This window comes from Mus caroli, unplaced genomic scaffold (assembly GCF_978045245.1).
Source record: "Mus caroli unplaced genomic scaffold, Mus_caroli_1 scaffold_1, whole genome shotgun sequence".
Lineage (NCBI taxonomy): Eukaryota > Metazoa > Chordata > Mammalia > Rodentia > Muridae > Mus > Mus caroli.
The window spans coordinates 123,292,341-123,309,132 of record NW_028227256.1 but is presented as its reverse complement, the minus strand read 5'-3'; the positions used below and the strand labels follow the sequence as shown (position 1 = coordinate 123,309,132).

The following is a 16,792-nucleotide window of genomic DNA, read 5'->3' as shown; positions in this document are numbered from 1 at the left end:
CCTGTCTCTCCCCTCCCCAAAGCACTGTTATCCTCTAACTTGAGAAGCTTTGTGGGCATGAAAGGGCAAAGCCACAGGCTGGTTGGGAGGCCCAGGACTCTGATGGCCATTTGGGTAAATGCAGGCAGGGAGGCTGTCCCATGGTTCCCCAGGGCAAGTCAGAGTGGCCCTGCCTCCTTCCAGGGCATCTTTGAGGACTTCTCTTCTGTTTCTGGTGGCTATGGCAGCTATTGTGAGCAGGTGGGGGCAGGGTTGATTAAGCCCCTGAACCTCAGTGAGCTCCAGGAACTATGGGGGACAGACTGTCAATGTTATTCAGGCCAGGCTTTAGTGAAGGCTCGAATCACACAATAGGCTGGGTTTCTCCCAGGGAAAGGTCAGCAGCTGCCCCATCCTCTTCCTTTCCTTAGTGTGATTCAGTTGACTTGTAATGACCTGTCTATATCTAGTGGTCTTTTTCTTTAGACAATCACTGGCTCCATATTGGCTGCTTTCTCATTTTCCACCCCAGCAGATCCCTAGTGGCTTCCCTTGGTTCTGGTTCCTGGTAGATTCTATTTTCAGGTTAAAAGATGTGCGAGTCACATCCCTTAGGTTAATGAATTTATAACCTGGGTTCTGGCTGGATGGCTGACTACTGCCATGCATGGGATCTATGTAAAATCTTAGTTAAGGGACAAGGATGCCCCCACCCCACCCCTGCTGCCCACCGGCCCCTTCCCTTTCCCCACCTCCTCTTTCCCAGCCCTTTTATATTTGGGGCGAGCAAAGTAGTTAAAAACGTCAAACTCACAGTATGCACTGTCAACAACACAATGAGAGGCCTGAAATAAAATCCTTCAACTTCACAGTGATACTTTATACTTACATTGGCCCTTTCATCAAGAGCCGTCCAGTGTTGGAGCAAGCATTAACCCTTTCTGGGCCCGCTGGGGCTATACCCGGCGCCCCATACCAGAAGAGAAGACAACCAACTAAGGAGATAACTCTTTTCCTTGGAAGAAAGGTCAGATCCCAGGCAGATTCTCAAAGCAGCCTCTACTTGTCTAACAGTGAAAGAGAAAGCGCCTGTTATCATGATCTTTGAGACATCATTACGTGAGTAACCTGAAGTCACAGGAGTTGGCCTCCTGACCTTTACTTTAGGGTTTGCTCTTATTTTTGTTTGATTTATGAACGTGGACCACCTAACATCTGCATTCACTGAAGCCCGTGAACATCTTTATCCAATTACCCTTGGGGCTGTTGCTTGGCACCTGTCTCAGCTTTTCTGAGTTGTATTTCATGTGCCTACTTTGTGTCAGAGATCATCTGTGGTGGGAAGTGGGTACCAGGAGATTCATGGATTGCAGGATTCTTTCCTAGGGAACCTGCCTGCCTCTAGATAGTTCTGTGTTATCCACACCTGATCAGAGACCAGAAAGTCATGACATTACTTCCCTGTTTGTAACCAGTGCTTCTCCAGATGTGGCCAGGGAACCATGCGGGCATGATGTACAGCTGTGTGCTCATCACAGAGATTCTCTAAGTCTCCAGAGAGACTTACCTTCTCCAAAGCATACCAATGTCCTTGGTGTTTCTAGGCCAAAACTTAGAGTCTCATTTGCTTCCTCTTTCTGATTCTATCAACTTCCAAGCTAGACTGGCCGGTCATAGGCTATCTCTTAAGACTTTAGTAGAACTGTTAGATTCTTGAGGAAAAATGTATACTGAAGCAGGGGAATACTAAAAGAAAGCAGTGGGAAACATTTAAGTACATACTCTGAAATGGTTCTCACTCTCCCCAACCCCAGCTGGATTCTGCCCCTCCCAAAAGGCACAGAGAACTTACTCCGTTGGATATTCTGTGAGTGTCCTATGAGTCTGACTGGCCTGCTGTTTGCACTTGTCTCTGAGATCACAACATATATGTTTTTGGAGGAAGTAAGGGACAAGGCTGGTTTCCTCATAGGAACAGAAGTCACGCTCCCTTTGAAAGTTTGGTTGAATGTCTACTGCCACATGTATGCATACATGACTAGAATTTTAATATTTAGTGTTGGACACAGGCTTCTACTTCCAGTGCTTTACTATCCACACTGGCACAATACTTCTTTTTCAATATTTACAATCAGAGCGACCTAGGGTTCTTGAGACACAAAGGATCTAGACTATGCCAACACACAGAGGGCTCCTTGGGACACAGGTGATCTAGGTCCCTGCAGATATGGAGAAATATAAGCTCTACTGGTCATGGAAAGTTCTAGGCTAGTTGGGATACAGAGGGATCTAGGCTTCTGGGAATATTGTGGGGTCTAGGTTCCATAGGTCACTGAAGGCATAAGAGGGATACAGTGTCCTAAAGTCATTGGGTATCTATCTGGGTTCCTAAGACACTAGAAATCTAGTCTCCTTGGGACACAGAGGGATCTAGGCACTTGGGAATGTTATAGGATCTGGGCCCCATAAGCCACTGAGGGTAGTGGGTGTCTCAGGACCCTTTACACTGCTGAGTCTTTAACTGGCTACTAGCGTGATCCTGATGAGAGTATTGAAATATCATATGGCACTGGGACTCAGGTTCCTCTGCTGTGGTGTAGATGGCATATGGCAGAGTGAGTTATTTTAGGGTAACCAAAGGCCATCCTTGAGTAAATGCATACAAGAGTGCTTGAGAAATGACTACGGTGGGGGATAAAGGTGTAGAGGAATATCTAGAGGTGGACTTTCACCATGCAGACGTGATCTTTGTCGGTCTCTTGAAGTATGACATCACCACCAGGAAGCAGCATGTAGAATCTTCAGTCATGTTTTTACACCATCCCCATTTGAGCACCATCTTTGATTTTTTAGGAATTTTCCAGTCAAAGACAAAACATTTCTGTGTAAAGATTCCAGTGTAAGACATCACAAAGGAAACAAACAGTTGAATCTCCCTGTCATCTTAGGCCTAGTGGCCCTTGACAGGTGAGTGTAGGCCTGAGAGGAGAGAAGACATCTCCTGAGGAGGGCCTGGGATGCAGGAGCAGAGGCTGGTTCAAGCCCCTCAACAGATGCAGGTGATTTCTGCAGCATCAATGGTTACCTGACTGAGACAGGTGGAGAGGACAGGTTGTCTCCCATGCATCCTTAGTTGTTTTTACACCAAGATTATAAGTCAGGCTATATATTACTATTTAACTCTGGCTTGGGAAAGTCTGGTTCATGTAATAATCAGATGACTCCAAATGTTCATTTAAACAGAACACAGCCTAAAGTCATATCATAAGTAGGCCATAAAAGATTAAGCTCACAGGGGCTAGGGGGATGTCTCAGTGGGTGCTTGCTATGCAGCTGAGTCTGGATCCCCAGAACCAGAGTAAACAAACAAGCAAACAAAACAAAACAAGATCCAGTGTAGCTGTGTGTGTGCAGCTGTACAGGCTCTGATCCCAGCTCTGGTGTGGGAGTGGAGTGTCACTGGAGGCTTGCTGGGGTTTGCTGGCCAATCAACCTAGCCAAAGTGAAAAAAAATGAAAAATACTGAACTGCAGATTCACGGAGAGACCCTGTCTCAGAGAAATAAGGCAAGGAGCCATAAAGGAGGAAAGAGAACCTTGCCTGTGCATCCCTGGATTCTGCATACACAGACATACACGCATGTAAGCATTGCCAGGCATGGTAGCACACACCTTTAACCTCATCACTCGGGAGGAAGGAAAAGGTCTCCTGATCTTTAGGAGACTGAGTCCAGCCTGGTCTACATAGTGTGTTCCAGGCCAGCCAGGGCTATAAACCAAGATTCTTTCTTAAAAACAAACAAATAAGTTACATAAACACAAACATTTGTGCACATGTGTAGACACATACCACACACACACATATACCCATGTATGTACACCACACATACACACACATTCTTCTCACAAGAAAAAAAAAAGAACATTCAGGAAATATTACCTTCCTTTCTTCCTTCCTTCCTTCCTTCCTTCCTTCCTTCCTTCCTTCCTTCTCTCTTTCCTTCCCTCATTCCTTCCTTTCATGCATCCTTGTTTGCCTTCATTGTGGTTTTGAAAGCACTGCAGACCTGAGATAGCTCCACTCACTGTGGAGTAAGGTCATCTCTCAATATGCTTTCCCTAGAGGACTGGAAATAGCACCTAGAACCCTGTTTCACTGTGGTGAAATTTCCAGCTACTCTTTTTCTTGGGCTCTCCCCTCCCTCATATTGTAAAGCAGAGTAGCTAAACAAGCTTAAACTACGTTGACTATATTCTAGAACCTTTAGTAGCTTAGAAAATAGATAGACCTGGGTTCCATGTCACCAAATCCAGGCCACTGAGAAAGTTCAAAGCCCCTCCTTAATGATGACCCACTGAGCCATCTTTCCAGCCTGGGTGTCTTAACACTCACTCTGGGGTAGACTTTTCTCACCCTCTCTCTGGAAGCACCATTGTGTTAGGGGAGCCATGACAAGGAGCAGGTCAGACCTGTATAACTACAAGTTTTCCAATATCTGCCTGTCCAGCTCACTGGCAACCAGTCATCCAAACCAAACTGGCTCATGCTTGTCTCTCTTAAAGAGCCGTATGTCAAAAACATTGCACAGGGGAAAGGTCAGCCTTCCATGTTCCAAACACTTAACTCCAATCACTTTGTAAGGTGGATAGAGTCCAAGGGGCTGGCAAATTCATCCTTAAGTGTAAGGAGAAGGAGTTGGTCTTTAAATCTGAATAGAAGACTTAGAACTCAGTCTTCATTGTTTGGGGCAGGGTCTCTCATTATTCATCACTGTGTATGCCAAGCTAACTGATAGAGTTAACCAGGCTAATTAGATTTCGAGGATTGTCTCCTTTCTTGCTATATTTGTACTGAGATTACAGATGTGTGCACTAGCACATCTAACTTTATGTGGGTCCTATGGATCCAAACTCAGGTCATCACAGTTCCATGTCAAGAGTTTTGACCCACAAAACCTCTTCCCCGGTCTGCCTGTCAGGTCTTTACTGATCATCTGAATGTCAGAAACTTGGTAAAGAAACAGCAAAGTTATCTTGAGATGCAGTCTAGAAATTGTACCATAGTTAAAAGTCTTTTTAGTCTTATTGATTGATTGATTGGTTGATTGATGGTTGAATTGTGTGTGTGTATGGATGCATGTGCACATGTATGTACATGCACACACTCATACTAGGGCCCATGTGTGGAGACCAGAGGACAACTTTCCAGAGTCAGTTCTCTTGCTTTTAACTATGTGAATCCTGGAGATGGAGTTTAGGTTGTTAGGAGCTTGGTGGCAAACATTGTTACCTGTTGATCTCTCTCCAGCCCTCAAGATTTTATATTACCATCTCAAACACTAAAATAAGAAGAGGTTATAATGACATAAAAAAAATCCTTCATAACGACACAAATGGAAGTGATCATTGGGTGGAGGAGGTCACACTATACACATAGGAGTGAAAATTCTCCTCCTTCACTTCCCACGAGCAAGTATCCATTGCTAACAATAGGCATTGTTCCTTGAGTCCGGTACCAAATTCTCTGCTGCTCTCTTCCATGCTCATTCCCCAGCATCAGTGGCCTCTGCCCCTGGAGCACAGTTTCCTTAGTTTGTTTCTTCTCCCATTCTTGATCACACAACCTATTTCTATCTCATCAGGCTGCAAATGACAACGCAGAGAACATGCTTATGTTCACATCGTACTTTACTTTGTGAGCATATTTAAAGGTTCACTATGGAAAAGTAGCGTTGGTGGTTTCATGAGTTTATGTTCTTTTTAAACTGTTTTAAATTTTAATTAATTAATTAACTTGGTAATGAGGTGCAATATAGTCTAGACAGGCCTCAACTCACTAAGTAGCCAGAGACATGAACTTGAACTTCTGATTCCCTTGTCTCTACTTCCAAAGGACTAGAATCATGGACGTTCACCAGTAGACTAGTTTGCAGTGCTAGGGATCAAGGCCAGCACTACATGCATATGAGGTAAGCACTCTACCAACTGAACTATATCCCAGCTCTTTGTAGGTAATTTTACCTGCTAACATAGTATTAAAAATCCACTAGAGACAGATGAGACATGTTATTGTTGGTTGTTATATCAAAGTGGCGTATTTGAGGGTCTTGGGATCCTATCAAATCAATAGTCAGTTGCTATTCTTGGAGAAAATAATTTTCAGAAGTAGGATGAGCATGGCTGGAAGCAGAGAGCTAGATGTGAATCATTGTTTTTCAAGGCAGGGAGACTGCTCAGTCTAAACATAGACCCCCCAGCCCCTGGGATCTGCTGCCCTCCTTCCTGTCTCCACCCTTAGGGACCTCCCCTCTGCATTCTGTCCAGGATTCCCTATAGCTGTGACCCGGACATAAACAAATAAACAGCACTTACCAGACAACTGCTGCTCTTAACGACTTTCAAAGTGGGCTTGGGAGACATGCATGCAGATGGAAAAAAAAAACCCTAAAAATACAAGTCAGTGTATTAAAAGCATCCAATACATATAAATAGCAAGCTTCATTGCAACAGGCCAAGGGAGGGAGGGAGGGAGGCTGGGCACTCAGGCTTCATGGAAGGGACTCCATCTCTAGGTGGAGGCTGGGGGTGGCATAAAGCAACTACAAAAGTTCCAAGAACCAGCTGAGGGAAGAGGTAGACAGGAGAGGGAAACACAGGGCAGGGGAGCCTGATGGTTGAAAGGGAGTGGAATTTACAGGTTTGTTGTAACATGTGACCGCCATTCAACTTCATTTTATTTCTACCTTACTGTATAAAGTTGTGTGCGTGTGTGTGCGTGTGCGTATGTGTGTGAGTGAGTGTGCTTGCATGCAGGCACATGTGTGCATGCACTCACGTGCAGGAGTGAACATGTCACCACCCTCAGAGGACAATTTTGTAGAGTCAAAAGTCCCCAGGCTTGAGGGGCAAGTGCCTTTCCTCCCTTGCTGAGCTCTATCTTGCTGACCCACTTTACTTTTTGTTTTATTTGACCTTTAAATTTTCTTTTCTTTACTTTACTTTTAAATTTCATTTAAATGTTGAGCTTTAATTGTGTTATATTTAGCTTTTAAAACTATTTTATTTATGATAGTGAAAATACGCATTCACTTCCCATTACAAGATCGAGAATCACAGAAACCCTTCCAGCATTCTGCCCTGGAAACAAAACCAAATTGCGGGTTTTTTTTTGTTTGTTTGTTTTTTGCAAACGCATACAGAATTTTGCCTTCAGATTTCTGAGAGCCTTTCCTTTTAAAATTCCAAGTTGGGAAACTTTAGTCTCAGAGTTTATCATAGAAAGTTGCAAATCAAGACACTCCGCCTGAAGCCAGGTAGGGAGCTCAAGGTAAGAGTTGCAAAGAAACTCTAGATATGGCTAATCCCCACGTACTTGTGAATCAACCAGCGCAGAGGAGGTGGAGCAGGTGGCCGCCTTGCCTAGCGCCTCAAACTGTCCCCAAGCGCCTGTTTCTGCAGTCTATTCAGTGTCATCCGCTGGAGAGAGGATCCTCTCACTTTTTCAGAGCAGAGAAAAGCCACGCCGGGCCAACTTGACTCCATGGGGGTCACTCCATGCACGCATCACTGGAATCCGTTCCCAGACGACGGATTCATTGCAGAAGAGATCCTTTTGCCTCCCCACCCCCTCCTTTCTTTTTGACAGTCAGTTAATAAAGACTCAACAGTAAGCAGCTCCCAGTGATGTCATCTGGGACTTTGTCCACAGCGCCTGTATTTACAAGCTCGCAGCAACCACAGAGCCGCAGCCCGGGACTTCTAGGTCTCTGCAAACTCGCCCTGGATCCCAGGCTGGACCGCTGGCTCCGTGTGGCAGATCTTCAAGAAAACCCAGACTCCTTCTTCCAAGTGTGTTTTTGAATGCTTCACAAGTAACCAGGATCGGCGGGAGCACAGCGCTGGAGAGAAACTGTGGGAGCTTTGCAGTTCCTGGCTCCGGGACCTTGTGATTTCCATTCACCAAAGGGAAGAACTCACTCCAAGTAAGACTCCTGGGATTTAACAAAAAACAAACAAGCAAAGCAAAACAAAACAAACAAAGCAAAGATCTTGTAACCCTTTCCCTCTGATGTTTCTCGCTTGCTTTCCGTTTAAAAGGAGATGCTGTTTATGTATTACTGCAGGCTCTCTTGAAGCCACAAGTATGCGTTTGTTCAGAGTAATTATAGCCCTCTCAACTTGGGGTTTGGTGGGGAAGGAAGCTAGCTGCTAACAGGACTGGGAATTCAGAAGACGGTACCCCTGCTACTAAACTAATCCTCCACTTTTGCAGCGGGTGGGCAGTGGGTGGTTTGTTGTTTTCTGTTTTAAAACAAATGCCAGCAAAATAGTTAGGTCGACCTTGGAAGGTTGGAAGGAAATTCTAAGACTTTAAAAAACTGAATGTGAGTGTGTTCTTGGAGAGAGACACCTGCTTCCTCTAGGACTCTTTTTGTGGGTTATAGATTTTAATGTGAGAGTGCTGGTTTTCAGTTCATCCCATGCAACTCTAACTTCCCCTTAGTAATAGTCTCCTCTCTATCTCTCTCCTGAGTACTTTTCTTTCCTCTTCTTTTTTTTCTCCTGCCTTCTTTTTCTCCCTTTCTCTTCTGTTTCTCCTCGTTCCCCTTCCCCCCCCCCCCCACTTCATTCATTTTCCACCACCTCAGTACTGGCAACTACTCTGGAACTCGTTTCTGGCTATTCTGGCCCCTTCCCCCAGTGTTCCCTGGAGAAACGGTGGGTGCTCTGATGGACTCACTGAGCAAGCAAGCATGCCCAGTTCATGTCCCACTGTCAAAGTAGAACTTGGACACCACTGTCCGTGGCAGTATCTTTGCCTCATCTTTCTTTCTCCTCAAAGCTCTTTAAACTTTTCAGACATTCTCTGGGGTTTAGCAGGGAGAATGTATAGAGGATGCTACCAATCCAGGCAGGGTTTCCCTCCTAACTCAGCCTGCAAGGGGCACACAGCTCAGTAACCAATCTCGCCTGGAAGTTCTGCTTAGGTGTCCTGTGAACTTGCCTTGCATGGGGTTTCCTGCTCTGTACTTGCCGCTCAGACTCTTGCTGCTAGCAAATCCCAGCTGACTGATGCCCTCCACCCTCCTTCCCTGACAGCTCAGGACTGACTGGCAAGAAGTGGCTGTTGGCTTGTTAGCTCCTGCAGGAGAACCCCATGACTCATTCTGTGAGACTGACTTTCTCTTGAATTCAGGTGCTCTGTCAGCACCCCAGGAGCCTGTGAAGTGACAGCCTTCATGTCTTTCCTCTGGGCAGTCAATAGGGAAAGGTCTTAGCAATCTTTGGCTGTTTTCTATGGAATCCTACCCACCTCCTGCCTTCTTAGCAGCTCCCAGGTTCTCCATCAGACCATGCTCAGCTTGGATGTATTATGACCCCGTATTCTTTGTAGAACTGTGTTTACATCAAAGAATCTGCTACTAAACATTGTTCAATACCTGATCTTCTCCCCTTAATGAGGCAAGGTTTCATAAAGCCTTGAACTCCACATGAAGCCAAGGCTGGCCTTGAATTTCTGATTCTTCTACCTTTACCCCCTCCACCCTCAAATTGTAGACATGAACCATCATGCTAGACTTATGAGGTACAGGAGATTGAATCAGAGCTTCCTGAATGCTAGGCAACTACTCTACCAACCAAACTACATTCAGCTCCAGAAGAAAACTGTGGCATAAGAAATCACTTGCCCAAAGGCCTCCAACAGAGCTCTGCTGGAGAACATACTAGAATCTGAATCCCACGCTCAGCCTGGCATGCATACTAGCATGTCACTTTTCAAATTCTTAACAATTAGAATAGAAACAAGATCCACAGGTGGTACCTGTGCCTTCTTGGGGGAACGGGGCTCTGTGCAGGTGTACGGATAAAGGTGGCCCGGCAAAGAGAACAGTCCTGTTTTGGTTTTGGCTCTGGTTGTATGTCTTAACGCCTCTGCTCCTTATCGTTAAGCTAATGAACTGAGGGAAGCCCTGGGATTATTTTAGTGGATGGCCCAAAGGCAAGAAGGGCAGCCGTAGTAGTTGAAAAAGTCCAGACTGTTTTGCTCAGAGCATGCTGGAATATCTATGTTGATTCCCGACTCTCATACTATTCCTGACCAACCTCTAAGTCTTAAACTTCCTTTGGACTCACTTGTTGACTCCTCTTAACCCATCTATTCTTTCCCTGAAGCCTGAACTCCCAGGTCCCAGGATCCCATTAACTCCCACTCAGATCTAGTTTCTTCTGTTTCTGGACCCTTTTGTCCTGATTGCGACACCATCAGAGGGCTTCTGCAGCCACTCTGGGCACGTGCGATAATTGGTGTGAACTATTAAAGTGTCTTTTACCAACCTTTGCCACAAGTCTTAGAAGCTTCTGGTCACATTGTCTAATATCACCTCTTAGGGCTGGGGTGATGGCACAGTTAGTCAAGCACTTGCCTTGGAAGCGTGAGACCCCAGTTTGAGCCCCAGAGTCCACGGTACAAACAAAGTCAGGCATTTAATATCTGCATTAAGGGGAGAAAGAGATCTCTAAGACTTGCTGGCCATCCATCCTGGTTAATTAGGTGAGTTCGAGGCCAGTGGGGAATTCTGGTTTGTGTGTTTGTTTAAATACACACACACACACACACACACACACACACACTGAGGTGGACTGCACCTGAGGAATCACACACCTAAGGATGTCCTTTGACTTCCCAATACAAATGTGTATGTACATTGACATATGTATAAAACATGTAAATACACACATTCACACATTGAAAGCAAAGTCTGTGTTTTGATACTAGCTTGGAGTAGCTATTCAATAAGAACTTCAAAGGAGAAGAACAAAAGAAATAAGCATTTGCCCAACTGCTGAACACCCAGAGCTCCACACAGGTTAGCAGACATTATTGTACAACTGAATAGATTTAGACTCTTCACTGTGATTCAAAGTCTGGGATGTCAGACGTCTGAGTACAAACTCAGGGCAACTCATGGTAGATCTCAGCTACCCTGCCATGCCTTCTTTTCTCTCCAACCTCTCATCTATTTAAATCTTTCTGAGAGTCTATCTCATTCGAATCTTCCCTTGAGAAGCTGTGTGACAGAGTGATGGAGAGGTTGTACCCGGGCTGGGCCACCCTTATTCACGCCCTGCTTCTCATACTTGCTCCCTTGTGATGTGCCCTCTTCTAGCTTAATAAACGTCTCTGTTCCAGTATCTTGAAAATGTGAAATATGAGCTTGGCTTCTTCAGGAAGGATGAGGAAGGGCTAAATACAAACCACAGGGCCTGGGAAGATGGCTTAGTGGGTTGGAACACTTGCTGGGCATGCATGCAGACCTAAGTCGGATTCTCAGCCTCTCCTAAAAGAGCAGGCCTGGGGTCTTTGGGGATAGAGTTAGGAGTTTGGTGGGGCTTGCTAGCTGCTAGACTAGCTCCAGGTTCAGTGAAAGACCCTGTTTCAAGAAGGTGGTAAGGGATAAAGCAGAAAATGTAACATCTTTCTCTGGCATTCGGAGTGATCACCAGTACAGGTATCCACACATGCATTTGGGCACACACTACATACACACATGTTACACTCAGATAGATTCATACATACACACATTAACAATACACACACATACACAATATTTTATATTAAATAAATATTTATTTAATTTATAAATTATTAATTTATATATTAATAACGATAACATATTAATGTATATTATATTATATTATATTATATTATATTATATTATATAAAATTATATATTACATAATGGCAGTTATATACAATTATACACAATGATAAAATTATATATTATACTATATTATTTATTAATACATAATATAAAATATTGTGTGATATTGATTATATAATAATTATAATAATGCATTAAAATAATATATTATATATTAAATAGCTTCAAACTTGGTGCACATGCAATAACTGCCTATAAGCATCACACCTATCCATATAGATACACATTCATATAAACAGAGCTTCAACACTTATCACAGAATGAGGTATGTATCACATACTGAAGTGTACCATTTATGGTCTTCATTTGTCTTTTCCACGTCTATGCCCCTTTCCAGATTTAAGAATTCAGACTCTCCCAGGTGGGAGTCCTTTGCAGGTTTGGTAGGAGATTCCTCAGGTTATACAGATGGAGCTCACTGTTCCGCTATTGGGAGCTGCTATCTGGTGGCAGAATGTTCTGGATCGGAATGCTCCTCGGGACTTCTCCACATTCATCCTCCTGAAGTTGGCCAGTGGCACTTCCCTTTGCACCTGATTTGTCTCCAGACCTTTGTTCATCCCATCGTAGGACCAGGCTTTCTTCCCTCCCTCACCACAGTCAGGTGTCTCACATCCCATGGATAAGTCAGGTGTCCTGTGTCCCATGGTTAAGTGTGCTCATTGGTTTTACCCCTCAGCCTTTGTGTGTCTCAGGGCAGACTCCTATGAACTTAAGTCCTGCTGTGTGTGTTCCTGCCTTTAGTAGATTGTGTATTGCGTACAGGAATGGATATTGTTTCCCAAGTTCCTCCATTCCCACCAAACTCCTCAGTCTGGATATTTCTCATGACACCATCTTGGAACCATTCCTAGTTCTCCTCCTTGCTCAAGCCATGTATCCCGCCCACTTCTGGGAGGAGTCTGCAGTCTTTCCACCCATCTGCCATTCTGTCTGTGCTTGCTGCTATCCAGTGAAGTGATCCCACCTGGTGAGAGCCCGACTCTCTCAGGACACCTAATTGCTGTAACCCCATTTAAAATAGTAAGACAGCTCAGTGCTTAAGAGCACTTGCTGCTTTTCCGGGGGATCCGGGTTTAGTTCCTAGCATCTTAACAGGGAGCTTACAACCGCCATTAGCTATAGTTGCTTGAGATCTGATACCTTCCTTTGGCCCCTGCAAGCAAATGTATTCACATGCTTAACCCCCCTCCAAACACTCTAATTTAAAATGCAATAAATATTTTTTAATGCACAATATAAAATAGTTTTTAAAAAAAATCTCTTCTTCCACATTTACCACTGGATTCTAGTGAGTTTGAGGTTGGAATCATGAACTGAAAAATCTGTGATTTAGTGCATAATGCAGCACGGCACCCATTCCATGTCAGAGGATAAGAAAAAAGGCATAGATGTGTGGTTGGTAGGCACTGTAACAGCATATTAAACTGTTTCTTTCCTACAAGCATGATGGAGTGATTCCTCAGCTAAGTGTTGTGTAGTCTCATGTGTGATTTTCATGTGTGACCTCACTAAGATTCTTACTTGAACAACCAAGGGAAGAAAATTGAAGTTCAGAGAGTCTGAATACCATGCACAGGACATATGGATAGTAAGAAGAGTCAAGATTCAAGCCTATGACTCCCCTCACCTCTCAGTGTGGTTCTCTGTGGGTGTACAGGGCTGATTGCCTTAAAGAGGCTCACCTGGAATGCATTGTGGGTCATTCACCTCTGCCCGAGACCAACTGTGCTAGAACACTGATAAACCAGGTGAACACATCTAAGTGCCAGCCAGATGAACCAGTGACATATTCTTGTCTTTAGAATTGTCATAAGCCAATGTCCAGTCCTTTGGTGGTATGTGTCACCACAGCCAGGTGTCACATGTACCATGGATCAGGTGCTCATGGTTTTGCCCTTCAGCCTCTGTGGGTCACAAGGACCGACCCATTTCCTCTCACTCATCCATGAATCTACTGTGGATTAGTTCAGGTTTATGGCTCTGAGTGTCAAGCTCACTTACGTTCTTGGCCTGAGTGTTTGTAGGTTCATCTTGGTCAACTGAGAGCTGAGAGATCAGATTAAAAATTAAAATTATAAGTAGTATTTGGACTTTTGGGTGGTTCCCCAGACAAGGTTCACCAAAGCAGTAGTGCTTTATGGAAACAGATCTTTCAGTTTTGAGACAGGACCTCTTGTATCCTAGGCTGGCTTCAAACTATGCTATGGAGCCAAGGGTGACTTCGAACTCTTGGACAGTTTGTTTCAACTCCTAGTGCTGGGGTTGCAGTGTCTGTGAATCACTACACCCAGTTTATTATATGCTGGGAATGGAATCCCATTTATGTGATTTATGTGGCCGGTGAGCGCTGTACCCACTAAGCTTTATTCTCAGATTGCAGTTTGCACTGTATATACATACATACAAGGCTACAGAAGCCTATCTGTCTATTGGTTGAGCTGTTCATCCATCCATAAACATTTCTGTGTGTTCCCAAGGTATGTGCCTCGGAATGGAGTTGTGACAATTCTACAGATGATGTGATCTGGAAAAACAAAAACAAAAAACAAGCAAAAAAACAAACAACAATAACAACAACAACAACAAAACCACCACCACCAACAACAACAAAAAACCCATAAGACTTATAAAGAACACACAAGTTAGCTTTCCTCTAAACAGTGCAGGAGAGTCTTGCGTGTGTGGAGGTGATCTACCAGAGACTGGCATGTATTTTGCCAGGGTGCAAAGTTGGTTTGAGATGTTGAAAACTGGTCGTTGTTGGGTTTTGTTTGTTTGTTTGTTTGGGTTATTTTTGTTTCTTTGGGTTATTTGTTTGTTTTGTTTTTTTTTAGATAAGGTCTCATAGTGCCTGTTCTAGCTTCAAACTCATTGTATGCATGGGGATGACCTAGAACTGCTGATCTACCTGTTTTCCCCTACCAAGTACAGGGATTACAGGTGTGCACAGCCATGCCCAGTGTATGTGGTGCTAAGGGATCAAATCCAGGACCTCATGCATGCTAAGCAATTGTTCTACCGACTGAATCACATCCCGAGATTTAAACAGCCAGAAAGGTTTAGGCTGAACACTGGGCAAAGTCACCAGACTGCTTAAACAGAAGCAACACAACAAGAGCATTCTTTCTCCATTTTCTAATCTTACAAGGTGAAATGCCTTTAGAATTTCAGACTCCCAACTGCACTTCCTTAACAGATGAAAGAATACATCTCTTGGGTGCACAGAGCATGACCCACACGTTTACCATGCCTCGAAACACACTTGCCTAACAAAGTGCGTCCTGTCAGTTTGGAAGCCTTAATTATACAAGGTACTTCCCTATTGTTCCATAAATTAATCCTGGTATTTTTCAGACTAAGAAACCTGATCTCTCCTCTTAGAAATAAACATTACTGGATTAGTGAGCCCTTTGAATTGACTTTGGATGCACTGTGAGAATCCAGTGGACTGAGTTCAGGAGTAAAGTCCCAAGCCTGTTTTGGAGCATAAGCCTGGATAATAACACAGCTATGAATATGATGGTGTTGAATGAAGGAAGAGCTGTTATTTCTGAAATGTGGGAACAAGTGTTACTGTCAAATGCCTGTCTGACAAACTGCCTCACAAAGACTACACGCTTCATTTGGTAAATTGAATCTGGAAGCGTAGACCTGATCCAGACCTGTTCAAACGATACCCCAAATCATTCCATTGTCTGTGGTTACTGTATTTTACACACTTTAAAATTCAACTTAGTGGCCTGGGAAGATGGCTCCGTGGATACAGCACTTGCCATGGAAGCAATAGGACCAGGGTTTGGGTCATGAGAACCCACATAAATGCCAGATTGGCATGGTGGCCACCCTGCAATTCCAGCCCCAGACAGTGGAGACAGGATCCTGGAGGAAGCTGGTTAGGGAGGCTAGCCATATGGGCAAGCTCTGGGTTTGTCTGGAAGACCCTGCCTCATTGAGTAAGGTGGAAGAACAATGGAGGATGAGCTCCAATATCAAGTGGATTTCTCTGCACACACGCACACACACACACACACACACACACACACACACACACACACACAGTGTACCCATGCACCTGTGAACATGCACACATAGGTGTATGTATGAAGGCAAAATGACCAACTTAGAAAGCAGAACAATGCTGAAACGTTTATGTAGCTGCATGCTTTCATGCTGTGAATTTCAAAAGTAAGTGATATTGCCCCAATGCTGATAAGGAGTGACTGTGCATGGCTTTGGCTTCTCCTATCTTGTGTTCCCCTGACTACCCCTCTGTATCCCATTCCCCAGGCCTTTCCTTTGGCACAAAATTATTTTCTGCCTTTTAAGGCTGCTTCTATCCCCATTTAACATTTTTGTTTTATTAGCATATATACATTATATGTGACAATGGTTTTCTTCTTCCATTCCTGCTGATACCCCTTCTCTCCTCACCACACACTCTTCTAATTCTCTTTCCTCCCTCCCTCCTTCCTTCCTCCTTCCTTCCTTCCTTCCTCCTTTCCTTCCTTCTTTTAGGGGTGGTGGTAGTGAACAATGAGTTTCATTAGGGTTGCTTACAGGAGCAAGGATGACCAACTTATCAGTGGTTATACCACTGAAGAAAAGGTCTCTCCTGCCACCAGTGACCATTAGCTACCTATAGATGCTCAAGGACGGGAGGCTTTCGGAGACTCTCCTTACTCCATGACGTCCAGTTTTGTGGTGATACTGCCAGGTAATGTTTCTTTGTCAGAGTTATATGGCAAATTATGTCTAATTATGATAGATAACCATATAGCTTTCCCCACCTCCCTGATCACTGGTGTGATTGCATTAGAGTTTTGCTTAAAAATATATCTGGTGCCTATTTTATCATGTTTACAAGTATAGATCTTCCTTAGTGTCCATAAGGAACTGGTTTCAGGGTTCCAGGTCCCCTTCAGAAACCTCAAATCGGTGACCCTCCGAGATATACAATGACAAGGAATCTGTGAGTAGCCTAGGCACATCCTTCTTTAGGCTTCAGATCATTGCTAGATTACTTATCAGATCTGATACGAGAACACCGTGCAATTTCCATGTTTTATTTGTTAGGGAATAATGACCACA

The 16,792-nt window shown here is 44.1% G+C and overlaps 1 protein-coding gene across 5 annotated transcripts in view; it reads left to right on the top strand.

Moving 5' to 3' along the window:
- The window catches only part of Nckap5 (NCK associated protein 5), an 896,002-nt gene that overhangs the window by 71,583 nt on the left and 807,627 nt on the right, over positions 1–16,792 (top strand). For 4 of the 5 annotated variants that reach the window (XM_085840660.1, XM_085840668.1, XM_085840655.1 and 1 more), the window contains exon 1: positions 7,706–7,960. The exons of the other annotated variant lie outside the window; for it this stretch is intronic. The gene's annotated coding sequence lies outside the window, so the exon portion shown is untranslated. Of the gene's footprint in view, positions 1–7,705; positions 7,961–16,792 lie in introns of those variants that run through there. 5 annotated transcript variants of the gene reach the window in all.